The sequence below is a fragment of the Pelecanus crispus genome, chromosome 1, assembly GCF_030463565.1.
Source record: "Pelecanus crispus isolate bPelCri1 chromosome 1, bPelCri1.pri, whole genome shotgun sequence".
NCBI classification, from domain to species: Eukaryota; Metazoa; Chordata; class Aves; order Pelecaniformes; family Pelecanidae; genus Pelecanus; species Pelecanus crispus.
Window position 1 is genome coordinate 119,549,459 of NC_134643.1, and position 24,576 is coordinate 119,574,034.

Genomic DNA, 24,576 nt, shown 5'->3' on the forward strand with positions numbered 1-24,576 from the left:
GCTGTCAAGATATAACTTGGCCAGCTACAGATGAGCTAAACAGGTGTTTCATGGTTGACTAAAATACCCTCTCCTCCATGTCTAGGCTGTTGCTCTCCTTGCAAAACTGCATATATTGGGCCTAATCTCCATACATCTAATATTAATAGCATGACTTTATGTTTATCTCAGTCATTTTAACAAACATCGTAATTCTTTCCCACTGCAATCTGCTCACTATTAACAGTCTGTTGAATCAGTTATTCATATTTAGGTTTACATCACCAATATAAACCTATTTCCAACTTCCCTAAATTGCTGAGACCAAAATCCTATCTGCTCTTAATACTGAAATACACTTCTACACCCACAACCATGCCACCAGTGTTCCAGATGACTAATTTTTGGCAAGCCACAACTTCGATCAAGCTACATATTTGGCTTTTTATCTCCCTCACTCCCTTTATTCCACGCCTCTTCTTTAATTTTACTGTCAGTAATGGCTTATCTGGTCTCTTTCGCCAGGGACGGGTCTTAGCCGCTGACCTTTTGTGCAAGACCCACCTCCCAGTCACCTTCTATGAGTGCATCTACGTCTGCATTTCAGTTCATCGGGAGCACATGACCTCACGCTCCACTGCTGTTCACACTGTGGAGGGGTTTCAGAGCATGCAAAGCAGATTCCTCATGGATAAAACTGAATGGGAAGACATGCTCCTGGATCACACCTAACGGATGGTTAGCGCATGCCAGCAGCCTAGAGCTAACCAAATCAAAAGCCTGCAACGCACACCCAGCACGGATGCTCAGCTCCTGCTGCTTCACTCTGCACTCCCAACTCTCGTCGCACCATACCAGTTCCTAGCACAGCCTATGGCTCTCGCTTTTCATTTTTCAAATTGGCAATCTATCAGCCCTAACATCAAACTCAGAGGGAACTAGTTTTCCTTTCCCTTCCTCAAGCAATCCTTACCAGTTTCTGAGTAGGTCAGATCTGAGGATTTAGGTGGACTGAAAACTACAGTCTACTCATACCTACCAGTGGAAAAGAAAAACAGAAATAGGAGCAAGCCTGAGGAAAAATAAGTAATTGGAGATGGTCCAAAAGCACCCTGCAGAAAAGCAACATAAGCCCAACTCAAGAGGGATGGGTCAAGATTGGGTGAATTCTGGGAGTCCAAAACTGATGCTTGGAAAACCACCGTAAGAACCTCAACAGCCCTGCCCCAAGGAAAAAGGATTCGTCTCAATCGCGTATCTCCCCCAAGCTCACAGCATCCCAGTGGGCCAGTGCCTCCTGGCACGCCCCTGACCAAAGGTTCAAAATGTAACTGTGGCAAAAATGAAGCAAGCAGGCTATTTAACTGCAGTGCAAGTAAAAGTTTCAAACTTAGAAAGACACTACTAAGCAACAGTACAGCCTTTTCAGATTTGAGATCGGTAGTCTTTGAATGAATGTGGCCTGGTCCACAGGCACGGTAACAACAGAAAGTAATCAAAGCATGATTGGAAATACTTGGGAAGAACTTCTTACTTTCATAAAGAGACAGGACGGGGCTAGCATAATTGTAAAATTGAACTATATTAACAGCTTAATGCACAAAACAAGGCCAAATACCATAACAATGCCAAGGAAATGACTACGGAAAGAAACACTACTTAAACAATGCACTTTATGCTAAAGAGATAGAACATCAACCTTGCCTTCTATTATAAACCAGCATTTTTTAATCAGATACCTCTTGCTTTGCGTAAGTACTTCACAGAAGCCATCTGATACTTTTTTGCCAGCTTCAACATCACCCTCAGCTCACTACAATGGATGGTTAAAGCGTGCACAGAGGCTTCAGATGCAACCTTTTAAGTTAACCCAGCACACAAGATATAATTCACTTCAAGAAAGCCCACAGAGCAGAACTGAAAACTTGAGGGAAAGTTTCCTGCCCTCAGAAGACTGTAGCTTTGCTTTGTTCTTTTTGTCAGCAGGTGACCAGGGCTGACGCTCATCATCCACATTACAAATATACCACCATTTTTACACTACTCGCAGAAGGCAGCTGCCGAGGAACTTGCTGCTCCCCTTGCTCCATCAGTGCTTCAAATACTGATCTCTGAACTCAAACAGCAAGGTTGCAAATTCAAGGAAGGCTCTGCTTTCCTCTTCAACCTCTCTTTTCCCTTGGGTCCCCTCAGTTCCACCAAACAGGTCTGCACATGCTCATGCTCTTGACTCTTGTCACAGCACTGCCAAAATCGATTAGGATGTCACCGCGGCGGGAAATTTCACACCTCAATGGCTGTGTAAATATTACACTGCAAGACACGATAGCTGCCTCAAGACCTAACAAGCAAGATGCAACAGAAAGATCTGATTTTCTTTGGACACTGCCTTTAGCATCGTCATGCTGCACTCTTCCAAGTTCATACGCTCGCAGACATCATATCTGAAAAATACAGCCCATGGTTACGTAATACTGGATGCTGTCATAAACCACGCACTTGATACATCACAGTGCCACTGACGCATTCTCATCAGGGACGTTTTAATATTCCTCAGGGTTAAGTGTCACTTGTCATGTACAGAGGAAGTAAATGCCTTAAATGAAGACAACTAAAAAAAAAAAAAATTCACAATGGTTGGACTGGAATGTTAAAAAAAGGAAATTAAGAAAAATAAATTCAAATCAATTTATGCATGCACAGGAACACGTACATAGCTTTAAGACAACAGAAAATAGGATTCCGATCCGCGAGAACAAAGACACACTTAGTTGCTTTCCTGAGGTGAATTTCTAATGAGTAAGAGTGAACTATTACTGTAGAACCTTATTGAAACAGTAAGATTAAAGAGGAAAAAAAAAATGTAATATTTTTATTTTTGCTACTGCCCAAAACCACCATTTTAACTTCTGGTTAGTACAGTGGACCAAATTCTAAGTAGTTAACAGTATTTGCCAAAAGCACACAAGGAAGAAGAAATACAAAGAAGCCTCTTCTTCTGTTTCTACATCAGTTATTGAACTCCTAATTTCCTTTGACAGCTCACACAAAGCTCTGTCCACCCTTCACAAGAGAAAACAGGCTTTGAATTTCATTATCAATAGGTTAATGCCAGCAACGTGTATGTGCTGAGGAAAGTTCCCCTCACTAGACTTACATAAGGTATTTGCTGTGAATTGAAGTGGGACCTACTTAGTGGCACAGAAAAATGAGCCTCATATTTATTTATAGTGTCCCTAATGAGCCGCTGCTCCTTCTAGAGAGTCAGAGCGAGCAGCTCTAGAAAGTTACAGGAGATCCAAACTTTCAACATTACTGTAACTTGCTGCAGAGCAATTCCTTTAATACATTTTAAAAGAAGCAGTGAAAGAAACAGAGGTCAACGTAACCCAAAACTTTTAACTGGCAATCAAAAGTTACTACTAAATTTTCATTTACCTCTATTTTCATTACTAAGTTCCCTTATATACCGACTTCAGAAACAAAAATCTAAACAGCCTCTGCACTCAGGCTACTCAGAATTTAACGCAATCTTGTTTACATTCGTGTTTACCACTACCATTTCTGATGACACTCAGATTTAGGACTAAAATGTAGATCTGCTTAATGAAAGAAAGGGCGTTTTGATCTGTCTACATACAAAGGCATTGATGATACAATGGTGACAGTGTTACGATGACCTCGTCGAGTATGTGTTACCTAACAGGACATTCAGGATTATGTTGAAACAAATCTGGGAAAAACAGAAAGATACAGAGTTGGGAGGCAGAGAAAACCACTAAAGCAATGAAGCGGATGGGCCACCACCACCGCAGCCGCCCCTCCCGCCCGTGAGAAGGAAGGAGACCCGCCAAGAGGCCTTTCGGCATGGCCAGCACAGGCGGATGGGTCCCCAGGCCCGTCGCGCACCGGGAGTGCCGGCCGCTCACGTGGGATGGCGGGACCATTTCAGGAAGGGCCGGCTGGGGCAGCGGATGACGGCCACCGGCCAACACGAGCTCCTCGCAGTACGCCGCGGGCAAGAGGGAGGCACGGCTCCGGGGCACACGCAGAGACGAGGCCCTTCCAGAAACAGCAGGCCCACCGGCGGGGGCAGAGGTTCAGCAGGACTTGGATAAATAAGAAGGAGTTCAAAGAAGAGTCAAAGAGCAATGGCGAGATCACATATCCTGCGCAGAGGAAGTGCTCGACTCCAGGAATAGTCCGTTTAGTACGGCCAAGCCTAGCTGCAGTTTACAACCACCTTCAGAGATTTACAATCTGTGAACATCTTCATTTACGACATAAATAGTTACAAGAGTGAGTTGCTGAGTGTTGAGACTGAACAACTGTGACCCCGAGGGTGCTTCTCCGAGCAGCCTACCCGCTACTAGAGGTTTCTCTGTTAAATGGGAAATGCCTACCTATCAAGGATACTCCTAACTCAGCCGTCGCAATCAGACTTTGAAACAAGCCCTATGAACGATGCTATCAGGGCCACCTTTGATGACTGCCCTGACCCATACAGAATCACAGCATGGCTGGGGCTGGAAGGCACCTCTGGGGCCACCTGGCCCCGCTCCCCTGCTCAAGCAGGGCCACCCAGAGCGGGCTGCCCCGGACCGTGTCCAGGCGGCTTTTGACTGTCTCAAGGATGGACACTCCATGCCTCTCTGGGTAACCTCTGCCACCGCTCAAGTACCAGCATTATATGCAACTAATCTCCGAGAGAGATACTTTGTTTTGTTTTGTTTGATTTTTTAAATCAATCGCTGATACATGGTGATATAAATAGGTTTCACACCCAGTCATACCTGCTCAGCAGAAGCAAATGAACTCTGTACATCTTGGTGCAATCTTGAAGTAATGCTTGAGCACAATCACATGAGACATAGTCATCTCTGACACTAAAAGACATTTAGATTCAAAAAACATAGTATTTCACCTCTTGATATGATTCAGTATGCCCCTCATCTTCTAGAGTAACTCTGACCATTCAGAATATTGCTTCTTTTATCATAGTTTCAAATAAATTTTTGAAAGGTTTACAGGTTTAGCTGATGATTAACTAGGAGGTTAGTGGAGCTATTTCAATTTACTCCTGCATTTCTTATTACACAATTAAAATAACAATAACAATAGAAGTTAGTATATATAAATCTTGAAGTACTATAATAATGTATATGATTGGAATTAGTGGTACAGATTTATTCTTACTTCTGCTTGAACTTAGGGATCTTTCCCTGTATATTCCAAATGCAGAGTCATCATAGAGAAGAGAACAAGATTTAGTTTCAGAGTAACAAATGGTCTGAGTTACTAATGGAGTCTGCTCCATCCATGGAAGCTGTTAAATGGAACACACACGTGCAGGTACTTGCACATGTACATGCATCCCTCATAAAATACAGGGTGGTGTTACACTTCACCATGAATTTTAAAAAAAACAAACCAAAACCAAAAAACCCCAGAATCTTAGACTGAAGAATGTAAAGCACAATCAGGAATTGGTGTCCATCTTCACCAGCAATTTGGAATAGCAGAGAACCTGGGCAAGAGGCAAAATAAGAATTGTTTAAAATTAAGGTGCAAAATTAACATGTAATCAGTTGCCATTTTTTATTTAAACACCTTAGCATTTTTCTCCAAAGTGCATCCCACATGAGTTTGAATTCTGACTCTTCCAAATTAGGGATCTGTATTAGTTTAACTGCCACCAAACGCCGTTTGGTGACACAGACTGGTACAGTCCAAAGTGGACACATTTTCTTATTATCATTTCCTTCTGTTCTTTTTCTTTAATCCTGCAGTTGCTTGCTGCACCTACTCATATCATCTCGTCTTAAATTACATCACACATTTGGTTTCTAGATCTTCCTTTTCCTAAGCTTCAGCACCTGGCACATCAAGACTTCGAAGCCAGCGTCAATTCAAATGCAATGCTCAACTCTCTACTCTCACAATGAGAAAAGGCTGCTCAGTCTCTCCGAAAGCACAATGTCCAGTCTCTGCAACGTGGCACTGAAGAACTGGTGCTAATGCACCCCAGATCTGACAAGTCTTTATGAGCTGGCATTCTGCTTGAAATCTGTCTCAGGCAGTCAGTGACAGTATCTATATGAAAAACTAAATGCAAGACTGACTACAGAAACGCCAGAAAGGAATATTCATACAGATGAAAGAAATGAGGAAGAAATTACTGCTGTAAACAGTGAACAAAAATGAGGGTGGTTTTAGCAGTTGCGTCTTTAGCAACTTGAATCATTTGAATGCTTTGATTTACTTAAAGAAAGGGGAGCATAACTCAAACGAGGATACAGTTTGATTACATCCAGACTCTCCCTGCCTGCTCTCCTCCTCCACCTTCCTCCAAAAAAGGAAAAACACAACCGAACAAGTTGGTCTGTGGAAAAGTTTCCTTCCAACCGGACCATGCAACTTTGTACTTTGAATATTCTGTACTTACAATATCAATGTTACTTTATCATTGAGAATTGTTCACAGAAATTATCAGACAATTTGCTTTTTAAAATTGTAAACAAAAATCACGGATGTGACAAAGGTAACTATTTACCTTTGTGCTTTAAATGGACAAAGAAATTTTTTTATCACTTCAGTGAAGTGGTCTGCAAACAGTCACTGCAAGCACAAAAGAATACACACATTTAATAACCAGTGTTTAGGAAGACTGTGGTCTTAAAATTGCTTGTGGAAAATGTCCTTTGACAGCAAGCGTACCTGAAGGACAGCTAAACAATGCTTCAACTATAAAAAAAAAAAAAAGCCTTCAGTTCCAGATCAACAAATTATAGTTGCATCAAAACTATTTCTATTCCTTTCTAGAGTAAACCTTTACATAAGTAAATAAAATCCTTCTGAGGATTTTCCTGTCAGAGGGCAGAAAGCAACCTACATGTTAATACCACAGAAACAAACAAAAAGATCAGCTGCTTCCCAGTATTTTGCATAGATATGTTACTGAAGAGCAGTAACAAGCAGACACACTGCACTCATTTTTCAAGAGTTAGGTATGTCTATGCAGAGGAAGTATACAATAATTGTATTTCTGTGTGTCCATGCACAGCATCTCTGCAAGCTTTCCAATGTATGACTTCGGAAGCAGCGACGCTGCAGAGTCCCAGCTGTCCCAGATCAGCTGCAGCAGTGGCATCACAGGAGCAGCAATGGCACAAGCACAGTAACCCTGAATGAAATACCCTGTTCTCAATCTTGCAGTCTGTACCTGCAAAACAGGCAGCTATACACAGATTCAAGTTATTACATGTCTCACATCAAAATATGCTAGTTTACTATTGGTTTTTACAACTACTTTTCTACATTACTGTAGACAATCTTAGTGTAAGGTAATTGTGAATCTTCATCGATTAATATCTAAACTCTGAATCGGGATTTAAGAAGCATGAATTTTTTAGAGCCAGTTTTTGGGTTTTTTTTACTTTCTGCTACAAAGTCACGTAACTTAAAGGCTAAAAATGATGTCGAACTAAAAACCTCCATGAAAAAAGAACATGAGCCTCAAACTCTTGTGGAAAGGCTGTCCCTTGAACTCTCTTATTTACAAATAAAGGAAAAAAAAAAGAAAGACATTAAATTGCACACACATAACACATGCAATTATGGATACTTACTACCTTTACACTCCCACTCACTTCAACCAGCTGTCCTAATTTTTTGCCTGTTTCTTCAGCAACTGCTGGCCCAAGTTATGATTTTTAACCCTTGCGTTGTGTGCATCTGCTCTAGCCGTTAACTCTTGATTAGACATGTAGGCTTACCAGGTGAAACACCACTCACTGTAACCATAATGCACAATAATCCTCTGGTACTTCAGCTCTGCAGTCCTCTCGCATGGAAACAGCTGTGGGAGGCACGGGCATAAGCCCCGTACCCAATCGACAAGCGAGGCAGAGAACAGAAGCTGTGCAAGCTTTAGAAAGATTTTAACACACCAACACAAAAACCATGCTGTGTGTGGTCAAGTTGACTACTCCGGAGAGTCCCTGAGGTCCAAAATCCACAGACAGCAGCTGTTGTGTTTCACAGGAGATGAACCGTACATTGCCACGCTGGCTCATCTCCCAACCACCACATCCCAGTCTCTTCTACTTTTCGTCAGTTGTTATACAGGAATAGTGCTGTTCTCCTCCTGGCTAACCTATCCTCAGAGAAAGGTATGAAATATGAACTGGACTCTCCTCATTACCAAGTACAGGCAAAACACAGTTGCACTTCACTTAGCGCTGCAAATATCAGGGTACTTGTGTGTTTACACGGTCAGTGTTGCCTAACACAAGCCCGCGCTCTCCCTGTGTCAGGCGCTGGCCGGGAACCATCACCCCTCCAGCTCAGTCCAAACACTCCCCTGGTCAACAGAAACGCCTTTCCATCCCCTCCCTTCCAACATCTCGGCTGCTTCACTGTTACACACAGAGCTGTTGTTCAAGAGTTTCCTGCCACAAAACTCGCCCACTATTCCCACTCTTTTCACCCCAACTCTTGCCTCTCCAGTCCACTCATGCTGGCATCCTGTTAGTTCCCATGTCCAAATTGTCTGCCCACCCTACGACTCTTAAGTCCTGTGCTAAGAGGCAAACGCTCTGTCCTCTTCTCCTAAGAGTCTTTTAAACCTCTTGATTTTTTCCACCAAGCATGCAAAGCCAGCATACATTTCAACACTCAAAGTAGTTTCCTTCATTACTGATCCTACCCTATGGAAAAGAAAAAACAACAAAAAAACCAGATGTGTGTGAGGAGATGATGAACCTTCTAGGCATTATCCACGGATGGAGGGAGGAGATGGGGGCAGGGAAGGAGAAGAGATCAAGATGTTACTGCGGTTTCACTCCTGGTCATGAGAACATGCACTCACTGCTTTTCTCTGTAAGCAGGGTATATACAAAATCCTGGTATAGAATCCCAAGTGCTTTTGGTATTGAGAGTGGTAGAAACATGAGCTGGTTTTAGTACAGTGGCCAGTTGGGCTGGTTCGCCCACAAAAAGCTTCATATGTAAGGGATCTCTTAAAAATCCCTAACGTTTTTTTTATGTGGAATTTCACGGAAGACTGCCACTTACCTTGTAATTAAAGCAATCCGAAAAAGTGCCAGACATCAGGTAGCCTGCTCAACCCTAATTCACACACAGGGCTCCATGCATTAACACAGACTTAACTGAACACTTGCACGCTGGCTTTCTCTGAGTGCTTTCCTCTGCACATGGGAAAGGGAGAAGCCTACGTAAGCAGAAATAAGGCTGCATGGTCAACCACATTCTCCTCACTGCCTTTCAAGTCCTTGATTTTATAACACAAATATGTTTGCATGCAATAAGAAAACCAAACCAAAAATCTTAGCCCTGCCAGCCAAATTCTGTTTACCACATCAGCTCTTTAAAGTCTCTCTTGTCTAATTACGGACGATATCCAGCTGCTCATACTGTAAAACCTCAGAGTAAACAGAGTTGGACTTATGGACTCTTTTAAGCTGCTTCCCTGACCACCTTAAGCGCTTACTGGTTTAAACACAACAAGCACTTCTATTTCTCTGTAGGCAGAAATTTTTATTCACAGAGAGACACCAAAGTCCACTTTGTCATGCTACCATAAGCCTGTTCACTGTTTTACTCTGCTTAAGTACAAACACAGAAGATGAGACTGTATCTGCCTATTACTCTACAGCATTGCTAGAAGCAATTGGGGGGGAGGAGGGGCTTTTTGGCTTTATTGTTGTTTGTTTAATTAAATTTCTGCAGGAATAAGGTTAAGTATTAGAGCAGTGAGACAGAATAACACCTAATCAAGTTAACAGGGTATTTTTATCTCAAAGTAACATATCATGTACAAAGGATAAGGACTGCCATCCTCCCAAGAGGGAAAAACCAGGCAGCCAGAAGTAGTTTCTTAAAAAAAACCCCAAACAACTCCTCCTTTAGGCATGACAAGATGTCATGGTTTAGCCACAGCCAGCAACTCAGCACCACGCAGCTGCTCGCTCACTCCCCCTACCCCGATGGGATGGGGGAGAGAATCGGAGGAGTAAGAGTGAGAAACACTCCTGGGTTGAGATAAGAACAGTTTAATAATTGAAATAAAGTAAAATAGTAATGATAATAGTAACAGTATAATAATGATGATAATAATAATAATGATATACAAAGCAAGTGATGCACAATGCAATTGCTCACCACCCGCCGACCGATACCCAGACAGTTCCCGAGCAGCGATTGCTGCTCCCCGGCCAACCCCCCCCCCCCAGTTTCTATACTGAGCATGACGTCATATGGTATGGAATAGCCCTTTGGTCAGTTTGGGTCAACTATTCTGGCTGTGCCCCCTCCCAGTTTCTTGTGCGCCTGGCAGAGCGTGGGAAGCTGAAAAGTCCTTGACTAGCATAAGCAGTACTCAGCAACAACTAAAAACATCGGTGTGTTATCAACATTCTTCTCATCCTAAATCCAAAACACAGCACTATGCCAGCTACTAGGAAGAAAATTAACTCTATCCCAGCCGAGACCAGGACACAAGATTTCATCCATCCCATTCCCTCTTCAAGGGTTGCCTGAAGCACTGTCACCGTATCAAGGAAGGTGGGACAGTGTAAGCAGCTAGAGAGCCTGGGTCTGTTTTTCTGGATTCTCCTGCAGGCTGCCATCCCTCTGAAAGCACACGTCAGTGGGAGGAAGGCGAGGCATAGTGCTCTGCTGGCAGCGGCTCCTTTCTTGATCACATCAATACATGAAATGTCAGTGATCTGTATATGACAACCAATATACAAGGAGGGTGTTTAAACAAAACCGTGCTGGCTACAGTACCAGCGTCCAAGGGACCGCAATAAAAGCTCAGCTACCTGACCTGGATCTTCAGGAGCAGTCCTTAGTAGGACTATTCTTTTAAAAAATCAAACATTAAAAGAAACACAAACAAAAAACCAAACAACAAAGTCTGACCTTTCTTTTTGTTGTATGATCATGATGAAGATGAAACACTTTATTTCATCTCAAGCATGATACATTTCAAAAAGGGCCAGCAGGGAAAGAACCAGATCTTGTGCCAGCAATTTCTGCCCAAAGATGAGGTACCGTTCTGAAGGCATGAAATTAAGCAGTTTTTAATAGCTTTGTGAAAATCACTGCATGTGGAAAGTTACAATTTCCTTTTCCCCAGGTTTTGAAATCATCATAATAAATGGGCTATAACACACATTTTAAATCATCAAATTACCTACCTGAACTAGTTTCACAAGCTTCACCTAAAGAAACTTCCCACCCTTCTGTCAAACAGGAACATATGTGACTATAACTGAGTTGTTAGTTATGTTTGTTGAGTAGATCACAGCACAAAACATATCTAAGCAGTAGCATGCAATCTATGAAAATATACAACTGTTCTCTATTCGACTATTTCCAAGTTCATTCCACTGCTTACAAAATGACCTACTTTATGTCAAAGTTGTCCTCAGGGCCATGCAAGAACTGTCAAAGTAACAGGCCTGGGAACTCATTTTTAATAATCTAATTAATTTATGTATTCTTGAGTTTACTGTGGAACTAGCCAAAGGGTAATTTATTAATCTAAGATCCTAGATTCAGTTGCATGCATGCCCCAAGAGACAAACACGGCTGTGATTTCCCTTTGCATGAAATCAACTTCAGGCTCTAGTACGAAGAATGTGAAGTGGTAATATAAGGTCATATTCTGAAACAGTGGTTATACTCCATCATCCAGAATATAAGAAAAGCATGCATGGTTTAGTCCTGTAGTGAAAGGGATACAGAAAAAGTTTGGGAAATGTGCAAGTTAGAAACAGATTACCTGATGTTCTAAAATACAACTTGACCTTACAAACAAAAAAAAAAGAATATTACAAGTTGAACATGAAGAACAAAGATATAGGGAGCACATCCGCAGAAAACATTCAGATCAGTAGCGTTTCTTGTTTGTGAACAGCACAGGAATATGAATCATAGAATCACAGAATGCTTTGGGTTGGAAGGGGCCTTGAGAGATCATCGAGCCCAACCCCCCTGCAGTGTTTTACATTTCTATGTCTTGGATTGGTCCTTTGAAACAGGATACCTACAGTAATCACCTGAGTAGCTCTAAGATGACACTGCAATTTTTTTTGTTTTAAATCAAGCAGCAATGTTTTTCAATAATTCTTGTTCTTGTGCATGAGATATACATTATATAGACTACAGCTTTAAAATACAAACACAGAATATTTAGTGTCAGTATAAAATAGCATAAAAGTTTCGTTCCTAAAGAAATCACATCTTTCTTCACAAATATTTATAAATTTGTGTTTTTCTCCAAGTTGTTAAGTCTTTCTCATGACATTTGGTCCAGAGTAATCAGAACTGCCTTACCACTGTCTCACACAGATAGAGAGCTATTCTGCCTGCAAACTGCTCTATTAGGACAGTAACCTGGAGAATACATCACTGAAGATAAATCAGGCATTTCTTACTTCCATTACCAATACTAACTGTATCTAAGATTAAATGAAGTTCACTGTCAAAGCTCATCCATATAAACTGCCACTAAGCATTTTCTGAAGCCCTATCAACTCAAGGGAACTGCAATTTGGAGCTCCTACCAAGACATAAGTTCATTTAGTCCTTTACATTTCACATGTGTCTGTGTTTCAAATAGGGGACTCTCTAAAATAACAATGCTCCAAAACACAGACAATGAATTCCAGTACTGCAGTCTGAAAGTTGAATAAACTGAACAGATGTACTTCAACCTCATTAGACCCACATGAACTTACTCAGGATTTCATTTTAAACTTGCATTATACTTTAATCTGAAATAATTTTCAAATGCAGGAAAACCCTTATGATATAAATGTCTGTACAAAGATATGCCCCCTGCACCACTTAAAAAAAAAAAATCCACTAAGAAACAAACTATTGGAAACACTTCAGACGTTTGGACACCACACTTTAGGAGATGAGAAAATTTCCATAATACTTTCACTTGCTTCATGTATTCAGCTTTGAAGTAAGGATATTTTCAAAGAAACTTTTTTCGCAGCTTTTTTTTTTCCTTCTGCCCCCCCCCCCCCCCCCCCGTTACTGCTGTCTTTTGTGAACTCCCACATAACCAGCTTCTTTTGAGTCAGGGAAAACAGAAAAACAAAACCAAACCAATAACCCAAGGAAATACTCAGTTTCTAAAGCAAGAAACTACATTAAGAAGTTGAATGCATTTTCACAACTCTTTCCAAAGCAATGGCGAATTCTGTAAAAGAAGAATAAAATAATGCATTATAATAATTGCTGAGACTTCTGCAGAAATTTGCTCCACATTTCCATGTTGAGGGAAGGGGGGGGGGAGGGTAGGAAGAGTCAGTAAAGGGCAGTGCGAGGGCCAGGCAGCGGAGGCCTCAGCAGGTCACACAAAGAAGGAAATCTGCTGAGAAAGCAGTTCGTACATATGCGGTGCAAATTCTGCTTTACATGGAACAGGACATACTGCTCATATCTTTCGTACTGCTCATAAAGCACTACCACAAGCTAATGTCCAACAGAATATTAAGAAATCTTCATGAACCATTAGAAGTATTATGGCTCCCCAAATCACCTGGAATTCACTTTTACTCATAAATTGCACTTATTGTTCCCCTAATTCTGCTTCATGACATTTCAAATCCCCGAGGTGACAGGAGAAGAGAAGCATATGGAGAGGTCTGTAACGACTGTCCCCTGCAGATGTCTTTGCAACAAAGCTTGGAAATTTGTCCAAATAAGATGTAAGAATTCTGGCTTATTTTAGCTAGACTGCACGCATACACATGCACAACGCCTGTAGTGGCGGACTGAGTTAGCCGTGGGTCTGAAACAGAAGTACACATGCAGTGTCTCTCAGGGCAATTCAGCTGCGCAACACTGTTTGCACTCTTTTTTAGTAAAATCATAATATCTCTACTGTTTTTTCAGAGTGAACACCCATGTAGCAGAACCCCCCTCTTTGTTCCTGCATTACCGCAGCAGACCCACCTGGCTTGCTTTATTTTCCAGCAGTGAGAACACATGAGGCAGAGCTCTCAGCCTCTCAGACCCACACTCCACCATTACACATTTGCAGCAAGTTCCACTACTTACGGCTCCAAGTTGTTCACACAGCACAGGAGAGGTTAGGGGCCAAAGCTTTTGAGTAATTTTTTCACTTACAGCTAATGAACATTGCTGCAGAGCTGGCTATTGAACCTTGTAGACATGGGGAGGAGAAAGGTTCTCACAGAAGCTGCTCGTAAATAGGTATATAAGCACCAAATCTAGATGTGCATGAAGTTCCCAGTCATTGGGCTGTCTATAGGCATCTGTATGTTTAACAGAAGCAGCTCAGAAGCATGCAAATCAAAGAACAAACTGTCTTAGAGCTCCATCCCCCACCAAAAAAGAAGCTAAACATTTTCTTGCCAGCCTTCTTCCTCCTGCAGTCTGTTCCCACACAGATGGCAAAACATTTTTGAGGCCTTGTACTGCATGCTCCACTGAAGTCAATGGGAACCCTGACACCGACTTCTCTAACACAAAGATTGAAACCACCAACTCAAAGAAAGCCAGAAAAATGAAAAGCTTTTTTTTTTTTTCTTCTCCTACAAAAGAACAATCTCAAGAGGATTAGGATGCTTGCCAAATGGAGAAACCAGAAGCACTTCAAATTGCTCCCAATGACTCAATTGACCACAGTGATGTTAATCCCTAGAGAACACCACTGTTGTGGCATAACGTTAAGTCCAATCATATCCAGCAAAACTTCCACAGCAATATATGTAAGACCTTATTCTCAAGCAGAAACGGGATGTGCATTTCCAAGTGCTCAAAGGCATGCTGAGCAAAGGGAACGTTAGAATAAACTTAAAAAGCCCAAGTCAATTATGAATCTTCTGAGATGTGTCGATCCTGAATTTTAAAGGACAGAGTAAGAAGGACTGTAATCCTGCATCTGCTTTCCAATCCAAATCTGCGCAGCTGGAACATGCCCATGCCCCTCTGCACCATGCATCTTGCCAGCAGGTTTCCCAACCCGCTCCCACAATGGGCAAACACCCAGGCCAAGAGCAAAGAGTACCCATCTCAGCCAGATACTGTCACAGAGTCGAAAGGGCAAATATCACCATGCTTCTCAGTCCACGTACTGGATGAATCAGGCTTTCAACAAGAAATGAAAACATTCTGTCTACTTAACATGAGTAACAGTGTTAACAGGTTGCTGACAGCGTGACACAACTACTTACCAAGCTCTGACTCCTGCCCTGGGTGAACTGCTCTGTTACTTGAAATCTGAACCACTGTAGCTCAGCAAGCTGGTCTCAAAACCTGATACAAAACCAGCTTCTACCATCTCCAAGTACATGGGGGGGAATAGGTAAATACTCCTATCATTTTTAAGAGCTTAGCACAACCTCCACTCCACAGACATTCCTGAACTTCACACACCTGAAGCTTGTAGTATATTTTGCTCTTGAAGAGGAAAACAATGAGGTTTGCAATAGAATTTCATTTCTGTTGAAGCTTGTGCCCCGTTCTCACTGAGGCAGGATCTCCAAGAAATACAAAGACATGACCACAGAAAATGCTCTACTGTTTTAACGAGACTTAGGCTTCGGAGTGCAAATTTAGCCATTCCTGACTTCTGCCGCTCTCAAGCTGGTTTCCTGTATTATTTTTAAGATATGCTGGGCTAATGGTAACAATGGTAACATTAAAAATCAGGAGAGAAAGCGTGACCCTGGTTGAACACTCTTTAAAAAAGCCAATTGAGAGAGCAGGTCTGATGTGTAGCATCAGTCCTCTTCCTGCCTCAGTATTCAGTTATTCCTGCGCTGGACATGAGTGCACAGATGAAGAGCAAGTTCCTCTAACAGAGCTCTACCAGGCAGATACACGAATACCTTTCACAGAGGAAACAGTACATGAAACCCTCAGTTACTTTACTCTTATGGGAAGGGGGGTGGGGAGAAGAGGGGGAAAAAAAAAGGAAGTTTTAGCATGATGCAGATTAACACTTCCAATTCTGAAGCTGACACCACGTGCTGAGTACACCGACTGACAAAAGGTGTTGGTGGAGTCTACCAGAGTCTACTATCATTTCTCCTTGTTCACTGTGTAACAGTTAGTTGCCTCGGGCAACTGGTTAATTGGGGAATTAACATGCAATTGCTATGGCTGCATGCAACTAAACAAGCTCAAAGCACCTCAAGAACAGGACGTTCTGTGTAGGAAAGCCCAAAGGCGTCAAAGAAAGAGTAACAGGAAAGTGGCTTCTGGTACTATTTTAAAAGTACTATCAAACTCAACCTTTGGCATCAAACTGACTTGCCCTTTGTCATCAAAAATGTTTACTACAACAGTATTTAACAGACTGGCATAATGAATAGTAGCTAAGCAGAAAAACTTTTTTTTTTTATTATTAATTGCTACACAAACAGGTACATTTAGAGTCATTATAATAATCTCAACTTCGGTGGCAGTAATACAATCAAATAATTTCTGTTCTTGCATGCTCCTCCAATTTGCCAATTCCTCAAAATCCAGAAAAAACTTAGTATTAAAAACTAAGTATAATAATTTATCATGTCTCTTACTTTTGTTTCACAGTAAGACTGGCAAACAATACATTTAATTTAAAAAGATCTTCAGCACCCTTTCTCCAATGGGAATTAAGTTCGCTACATTGGACTGAAGTAAAAATAAATAAATCAAGTTTGACCATTCCAAGCAAGTACTTCTTGATGGAAAGGATTCTCAAACCGATGAAGAAAGAAGAAACAAAAAATCCTTAACACTCCGTACTGACTCGGTTCACCCCGGGAGGGAGATTACTTCTTGCCTCACAGAACCACACCTATGCTTCTGTTGAAACTTTCAGAAATGAAAAAAGCAGATCAAAGCTTTAAATGCTCTTATCTTCAGGATTACGTTATGATGCAATCTATTTTATTACTGCACTCTGTAGCTTAGCAGTGTCTGTTGTTTAGGACGGTAACTATTTCAGAGATAAGCTTTAATTTCTTTAGCACTCATGAAAGTGAGACATTAAACTAGACTGAAGTTCCTTTTCCAAAGAATAATCTAAACAGCAAAGTCAATATACGGATTTGCACAGACTTCAGGTAACTGTACCAAACTCCTAGCACAGTGCGAGCAGTTTTGCACTGCTCTCTTGGCGCAGCCCTGCAGCCACTGCCAGGCTGACCCCTCTGACACCCCCTAAGACAGCCCAGTGCTTCTCCCACAAGAAATTCTATGACATGGCTACACAGTGTGATAAATTAATACATCCCCGTAATTGCAAATAACAAATCCACTTCTGCATTATGCTTAAAACAGGATTTGTTTGCTAAACAATAGCAACAAAGAACCCCAATCTTAGAAAACAGCATGTGAGGCTGATGCTCCTGAGTGCAGCCGCTCCTCCTTCACCTCCAGCTGCAAAACCCTGGCAGAAGCAAAGGCAACAGCAAAACCAGCAGCAGTTGGGACTCTACATTTGAGATGCAGGATCCGTATCATTCTTCTCAAGATACTTATGGCAGGCTTGTGGAAGAAGAGTTTAGCAAATGACCCAAGAAAACTAAATTTCAGATCGGATAACCGCTACAAGGATGCTGCATTACACCAAATTTCTCAGTCTTTCATTTATCTGTCAGTTCTTCTCTGTCCTTCCTACTGTCATCATCCTGTCTAAAAATACCAGCCTTGTTCACATTTCTTTATTTTCACCTGCCTTCTTTTATCTCCTTTCTGCATAGAGTCTGGTATTTTGAATCTATTTGCTCTCCCCTTATTTTCCTACTGCTGCCCAAAATGAAATCATGGAGCCACATTTGCATCTCTGATTAACATGTGGCCTGCTCTTCATTACAGGCTTGATTTGACATCTGTCTTCTATACCTAACAACACCCATTTTTTTTTCCCATTTAAATTGTTCATGTCATCTATCGCCAGAGAAAACTTGCTGGGGAAATTCAGGTATTAACTGCGTATGTCGTTCTGAAAGCACACAGGACGTAAAGGTAGAAAGATGCAGTGCCTTCAGAAATACCTAAGCAGCTTCTCCTTCGGAGGCTCTTCAAACACCATAGCAAAGCCATCCTCTGGTCAGCTGCCAGAAGAAGGGAAAAGTCCTGCCCTCCCCTTCCATGTCTCCCACCTTAGCACTCCAGCTCATCTGACCCTCAGTGAGCCAGGTCAGAGAGAAACTCATCCTTTGTTCCTGTTTGCGTGTGGGGCTTAGCTTTGTGCCAGTTCAGTTCCCTAAATTTCCTCATCGCAAGATGAGACATATGCTAAAATCTGGCAGAGCAGAAATGAGGAGGAGGAGGGGAAGAAAACTGACTCTTTCTGCAACAGCATGTACCACTTAAGCTCAACACTTCTGCTAAACCGCTCTGCAGCAGCACTCCTGTTAGTTTGGTAAGAAACTCTAAAATTGGCTCGCACAATCTGACCGTCTCGTAGGAGAAACTCTTTGTTCTTGCTACAGATCCTCAGCTACAACAGCTGAAGATGCCAAAAGTAAAAGTACACAAAACTGGAGACATTCAGGAACTTTGAACCTGGCTGAATACGGGAGACTCCTTGGTCCGCCACGTCGCTCCCAACTAGAGCAGCGATCTTGTATGAAATGCCCGGGGTAGAGGAATGAAATGGTGATAGGAAAACATCACACCACTGCTCAACAGAGTGGCTCTGATCCATACTGGCACCAAAATCTTAAAAGCCATCTTCCACACTTCAGCAAGTAATTGCTTACTAGCATATCCACCGATGTGTTCTCCGCAATAGCTCAAAATGAGAGCTTCTATTACCTCCTCTAAAATACTAAAAAGTATACACATATTAACTTGTATGGTATTACAAGTTTAGTTTTAATAAGATCAGTCTTATCAAATCCCCTTAGGTTCCTTGTTTAGAAGCATAAATGTAATTCCTACTTCTTGGACAATCCCTTCTGATTTTTTTTTTTTCCTCTTAGATGGAGTATACCGACTTGCCAAGCCATGTGGGAACTTGGACAGGCAACATTAGCTGCAACACTTCACAGATGTTTAAAGGAATACTCATCAAAAGCAAATTTACCATTTTTTTTTTTAAAAAAAGGTCTGTAATTGGCTCAAAGACAGAAAGGCAAAAAAATACTGAAGGATCTTGATAGTGGCTCAAAACCCAATAGTTTCCCATGTGCAACTCAGAAGTTGAGTTTACGAAGAAGCCATTTATTGACCACAACTCTTTGGCAGAGCTGTATTCCCAGGCCAAGCAGAAGCAGTGAGTAATGAAAGGAGGAAATTAGGTGTTTTATAAATGCTTAATTATCACTGTTCTTCAAGGAGACATACGACTCAGGATAAGAACCAAATAAATTAAATCGCATTGGTTTACATTCCAACAGAAACATTGTGTGGTTTCTTCAAACAGCTGGAATTGGACATGTTGCATATCATTAAATTTCCATGGGGTCAGTGCTTTTCTGACCTATGATGATATTTACAGAAAGAGAGACTATGCTGGCAAGAAAAAAAATTTCTATCAGATCATATTTCCTCATACCCACATTATAACTTTATTAATGTTTCAATACTCATACCCAGACAGAAGAAAAAAAAATTAAACATGGAATTGTCATTACTGTACAAATAATTTTCCTTTTTTTGTGTGTTAATATAAGCAACAGCTATTGGCACCCACAAAATACAAAGCTGATGTTTTAACAGACACTGTGATGCATCTTCTAAACACTACACAGTAACTTTCTAGTAGAAACTCCTGTCTTAGCTAAAAAGAAGGAAACTTTCCCTTTCCCTAGCAAGGATTCACCCTAAGGCCTCATAACAATTTAAAATAGGCTTAGAGACCTTCAATCCAATACCCTGTTTTCAGTCTCAACATTAAGCCAGATGCCTCAAGAGCTCTGAAAACAAAAAAAAAATCTAAAAATTTCACCTTTCCAACTTTGTCCATCAGCAATTTGCAGTAACACCCCTTGCGTGAAATTCTCACCCCGCTTAAGTAAAAAAAAAAAAAAAACAAACCAAAATTCTTTTGAAAATCATGCAAAAAATGGAACGTCCCAGTAATCAAGAAATATTTCCCCCATCCAACCTTGGGGCATTGCCCTGCTATGAATTCAAGCAAGAATCACCTTCCTGACAGCTTCAAAGCTATGGAGCAAGAGAAACTGTCTTTCCCTCTTTCCCTTATTTTTGCCTGCAGAACTGACAACTGAAAATATGTGCATAATGCCCTTTTAATTGCAAAGACAGACTTCCAAACATGAACCTATTCTGTGCCACCAATCTAGACAGATCAGCCCACTGTCTGCTACTAATATGCTTCATATGCTGTCTGCTACTGATAAGCTTCATATGCACTGTTATGGTGAAATAAACACATCTGTAGTCAATGTTTCTGATTTGCAGGTATTTCAAAGTAGATGGATGAGAGGGAAATGGGGGGGGGGGTGGTACACAACACAACATGGGACAACACAAAAGAAAAAGAAACCTCCCCCCCCAAAAAAAGAAAACGAATGCCCACAAGAGAGTAGCACTACCGCCACAAGAAAAAGCAGTAAGATATAGCACAGGAAAGCTACAGAGCCATCCGTAAGGGATGCGGATGACCCAAAACATACAGAATGACACCAGGCGTACTACCTATTCACACATACACCCAGTCACGCACAGAGACGTAACGAAGACCAAAAAGACCTGAAGCCCCTAAACACTCAAACCCACCCAAACACCCAAATCCTACTAGTAGCCTCTGAGCTCTCAGGAGCACCAGTCCCAAGAAAGAGTCACACTTGCACCCATCCATCTGCAGAGGTGCACTCGCAGATGCTAGGGCTGTGGTTTCAGTGCCTTTAACTAGATGCAAGTCCAACACTGCCAGGGCGTGATTGCTGCCTTGTTCTGTCCCTCCTCCATTTACTGCTAACACCTCTCCACGAGCCAGTGCCAGCACAGAAGCTGGATCAAGGAACTGACCTACTTCTGAAAACATCCCTCCCCAAGAATAAAAACTGCATCAGAGTGGAAACTGCCAGGAGTTAAAGAGGACCCAGGACAACTTCAGCAAAAGTGGGATAGATCTGAGCCAGACAGGAGCGTCTATACAAGCACGGTCTGAAAAGGTGGAGGAGAAGAAACAGATTAGCATGGACATTTCCTCCTCAAAAGGGGTGAAATGTAACAGCCGTATATTTATAATAGATTTTTCTTTACTTAGGGTAATCATCACACCTTACGCATAGTGTATCTTAGGCTTATAATATTATTTATTGAAGGAACAGCTGCTACCAGTCCATCTCAGAGTTACATAGTGTAAGATGTTTGGGAGATGTATCTGTAAAGAAAATAGCAGACAGCTTACTACAATAACTCTGTATGGGAAGGCAGAAAAAAGAATGGTGAAACGCAGCAGTAGAGGTCCGCTGTGTTGTCCCCACCAGGACACCTTCCATGCAAGACCACAGGTGCAGGAGAGGTAACATCACTACAGACCACATCCAGCACTACACAGCCCTCTTGGAAGTTTTTTGGGCTTCAGTAAGGCCGAGAGTTGGGCCAGTCGAGCTTCACTCCCTTCCCTAGGCAGAGCAGAGGGACTTGTGCAAGCGTGGTTAGCTGGTCCTTTCGTAACCTTAAGGAGCAAACCACAAGCACAGAGCACAGCATGCTGATGATAATGTAAAACATTTTCCTTGTCTTTTATACCTCCAATTTAGCAGACGTCTTTTGACATCTTGATCACATGCTAAATGGCAGTCTGCTAGTTCAGCTATAAACCAAAAAAGGCAGTAGGACTACCCTGCATACAGCCATTGCATTCATGTATTTTAGAGTACGGAAGAAACAATCGTATTTTTGGCACAAACTCTACGCTGGTGGAACACGCTGATTTAAGTTGAGCCGTTCATCTAGTCCATCATATCTGTGAAATTCAAAATTAATCTAGGGGAAAATGCAGCATTGCAGCTTCATTAAACACTGCAGTACACATTTACCTAAATATGTATTTATGCAGACAATCCTCTTCCATTTTCATCCTTTTTCCTCCCTCAGCCTTAAAGCAGAAATATCCTCCTTCCACAAGAAAACCATGTTACTTCAAAAGGAGTTGGAAAATTTATCATAAAAGCAACAATATACTGAGATCCTGAGGTTTTTCATTTCATTTCGAGACATGCAAAAAAAGGTCCGCGCAGGAAAAAAATGAGGGGACCTTTTTATTATCAGCAAAAGAAAGGTAGGCATTATCTTGCAACATATGCTCCAAGTTTTATTAGTTACTTGATTTGAAATATATTTAAATGGTAGACTACAGTCTGGCCTAAAAAGCCCAGGTGCCTTTCTCAAGAAGGTTTCATGGTGAGCATAGTGAGGTTTAACTGCAGGATAAATATACCATCAGTAGTAGACCCTGCATTTGCAAAATCTAAGCCTTCATTGAAGCAAATGAGATTTAAGCACCGGCAGACAGAGCGAACTAATTCAACTTTTGCTATGGACCAAAAGCTAAGTAAAACAAAAGACATCAATAATCAATGCAAAGAGCGCTAATATACCATTCATCCAAACTTTTAAGCATGACTGTGCACATCTAAGAATATACCAACACACATTTGCCTTGAAAATGTCATTTGTTTTTAAGGACAGTCTGTGCTGCCAAAAATCTGCATGTTTTCCATGATGTTTCATTAAATGGATCGTTTTCCTCAGAGCAAAATGTATGGCTTTTTAAGCAGCTGAATTTAGAGTAGTGCAGGTTCAAAATTCATTTTGTTCTTCAATACAGTGGCTATTTGGTTTGAGAAACTAGAAAGAGCACATTATGCAGCCTAGATAAAAACAACAATTCATATTAGGATGAAAATGACAAGGTAATGTGGAGAGAAACCATTATCACAGCAGCAAGACCATTTTCATTGTGTCTCAAATTCTCTTCTCAGAAGAAAAGGCCAAACTTTTTTTTTTTTTTTTTTTTTTTTTTTTTAAATCTTCAGCATCCCTGCCAGTTTAACAAACCCTTTAGCAAACCTCTAGAAGCTCTCAACAATGACAAAGACTAGAGAGGAACCACTGCCATCAGTCCGGCCTGCCTGATTCTGCCTGGCATGGGCCCCAGGGCAACAAGCACAGAGGGATTATCCGAGATGATGGCAGTAAGGAGCCAAGCAAGTACATAAAAAGGAAGACAGGGCAGTCGTTTGATGGCCCTTTTGGCCCATCTACAAAACAGCAGACTTGAGGACTACTTTGAAGCCAGAGATTGTGGGGAAAATCAATGTCAAAGCCTTACTATGGTCACATTACAGCTTGTACTGGATCTGGCTAACAAGTGGCTTTGGGCTTCACTAGCAACTTACCTAAATACGTGGCATAAACACAGAAGATTTGAGCAAATTACAAGATCATCCTTTTTGGAAGTATTATGATTAGAGATTAGAAATGTCAACACTGTTCTGTCAACAGCTATAATGAATTATCTGTTATCTGAATTTACCCTACTATTTTCTGCTCCATGTAACACAAAGATATAGTTAAGAGCATAATAGTGTGCACTTGTAATTCATTTTTTTATTTCCAGGGAGGACTTCTGTAAGAAATACACATTCAGTGCAAGACACTCATGGATCTCGGTGATGTTTAGGCTCCAGGGTCCCAGGTTTACGCTCCATCTGCTCAACCATGTATGGGATATCCAGACCCATAGTTTTACTATAGTTTTGGTTTCGTCTTGGGAAAAAAAAAAACCAAATAATTTTCAGAACTACTCCTTTCCATTCTGTTCAACTCCATGCATACTTAAAATGGAAATGAGCACCTCCAAATTAAATTAAGTGGGGAAAAAAACATGCACGAGACAAAATGAATTTTTTGCCAGCTGTGAGTGTTGTTTTTACAATTCATTTTGGACACTGAGTTCAGCACAGACTGCAAAATAATTTCAGTCCTTCAAGGAACTCATATAATGTACCCTAATTACTAGACATAAAATTCAGCACACAGCAGCTGTTCAAAATTGCTAATAAAACATACACCAATATCTTCCATCTGAACACTCGTTCCGTTTAAACAGGGAACTGAGCACACCTAAATTAACTTCCTACTCTGCATATTCATGCAACTCTGAAAACACATACTTTGCCAAAGGGCAGGCTCCAGATCAGTTTTATGAAAACTGTTTAGCAAGACAAGGAGCAGAGTGGCCTCCAGCACGAGCACAGCCTGCCCCGAAACACACCTTCCTTCAACAGTGATATGGCATGCTTGAACGTGTGTGGGTGGGGTTACCCGGTTTCTTCCCCGAAACAACAAAAAGTAAAATCCAGGAGCAGCAGTCCCCACCTGTTTTAGGACACCAGCTAACCACCCATCAGGGGCTGTTAAGAAAGAAACTTCCCCTAGGGGGCTAGTTACCCAGTAATTGTGTATGGCAGGGTTTTTCCAACATCCCTCTGAAACAGCTGCTACTGCAATTATCAACAGCAAGACTAGACTGGCCAATGGTTTGATTTGAAGCATCAGCTAGTACACTCACAACACATTAAGGATTTTGTCATGCACACAGGTGTAACTGCT

General features: G+C 41.4%; 1 protein-coding gene across 11 annotated transcripts in view; it reads right to left on the reverse strand.

Moving 5' to 3' along the window:
* Positions 1 to 24,576, reverse strand: part of APP (amyloid beta precursor protein) — a 190,244-nt gene that overhangs the window by 161,003 nt on the left and 4,665 nt on the right. The window lies entirely within an intron of this gene.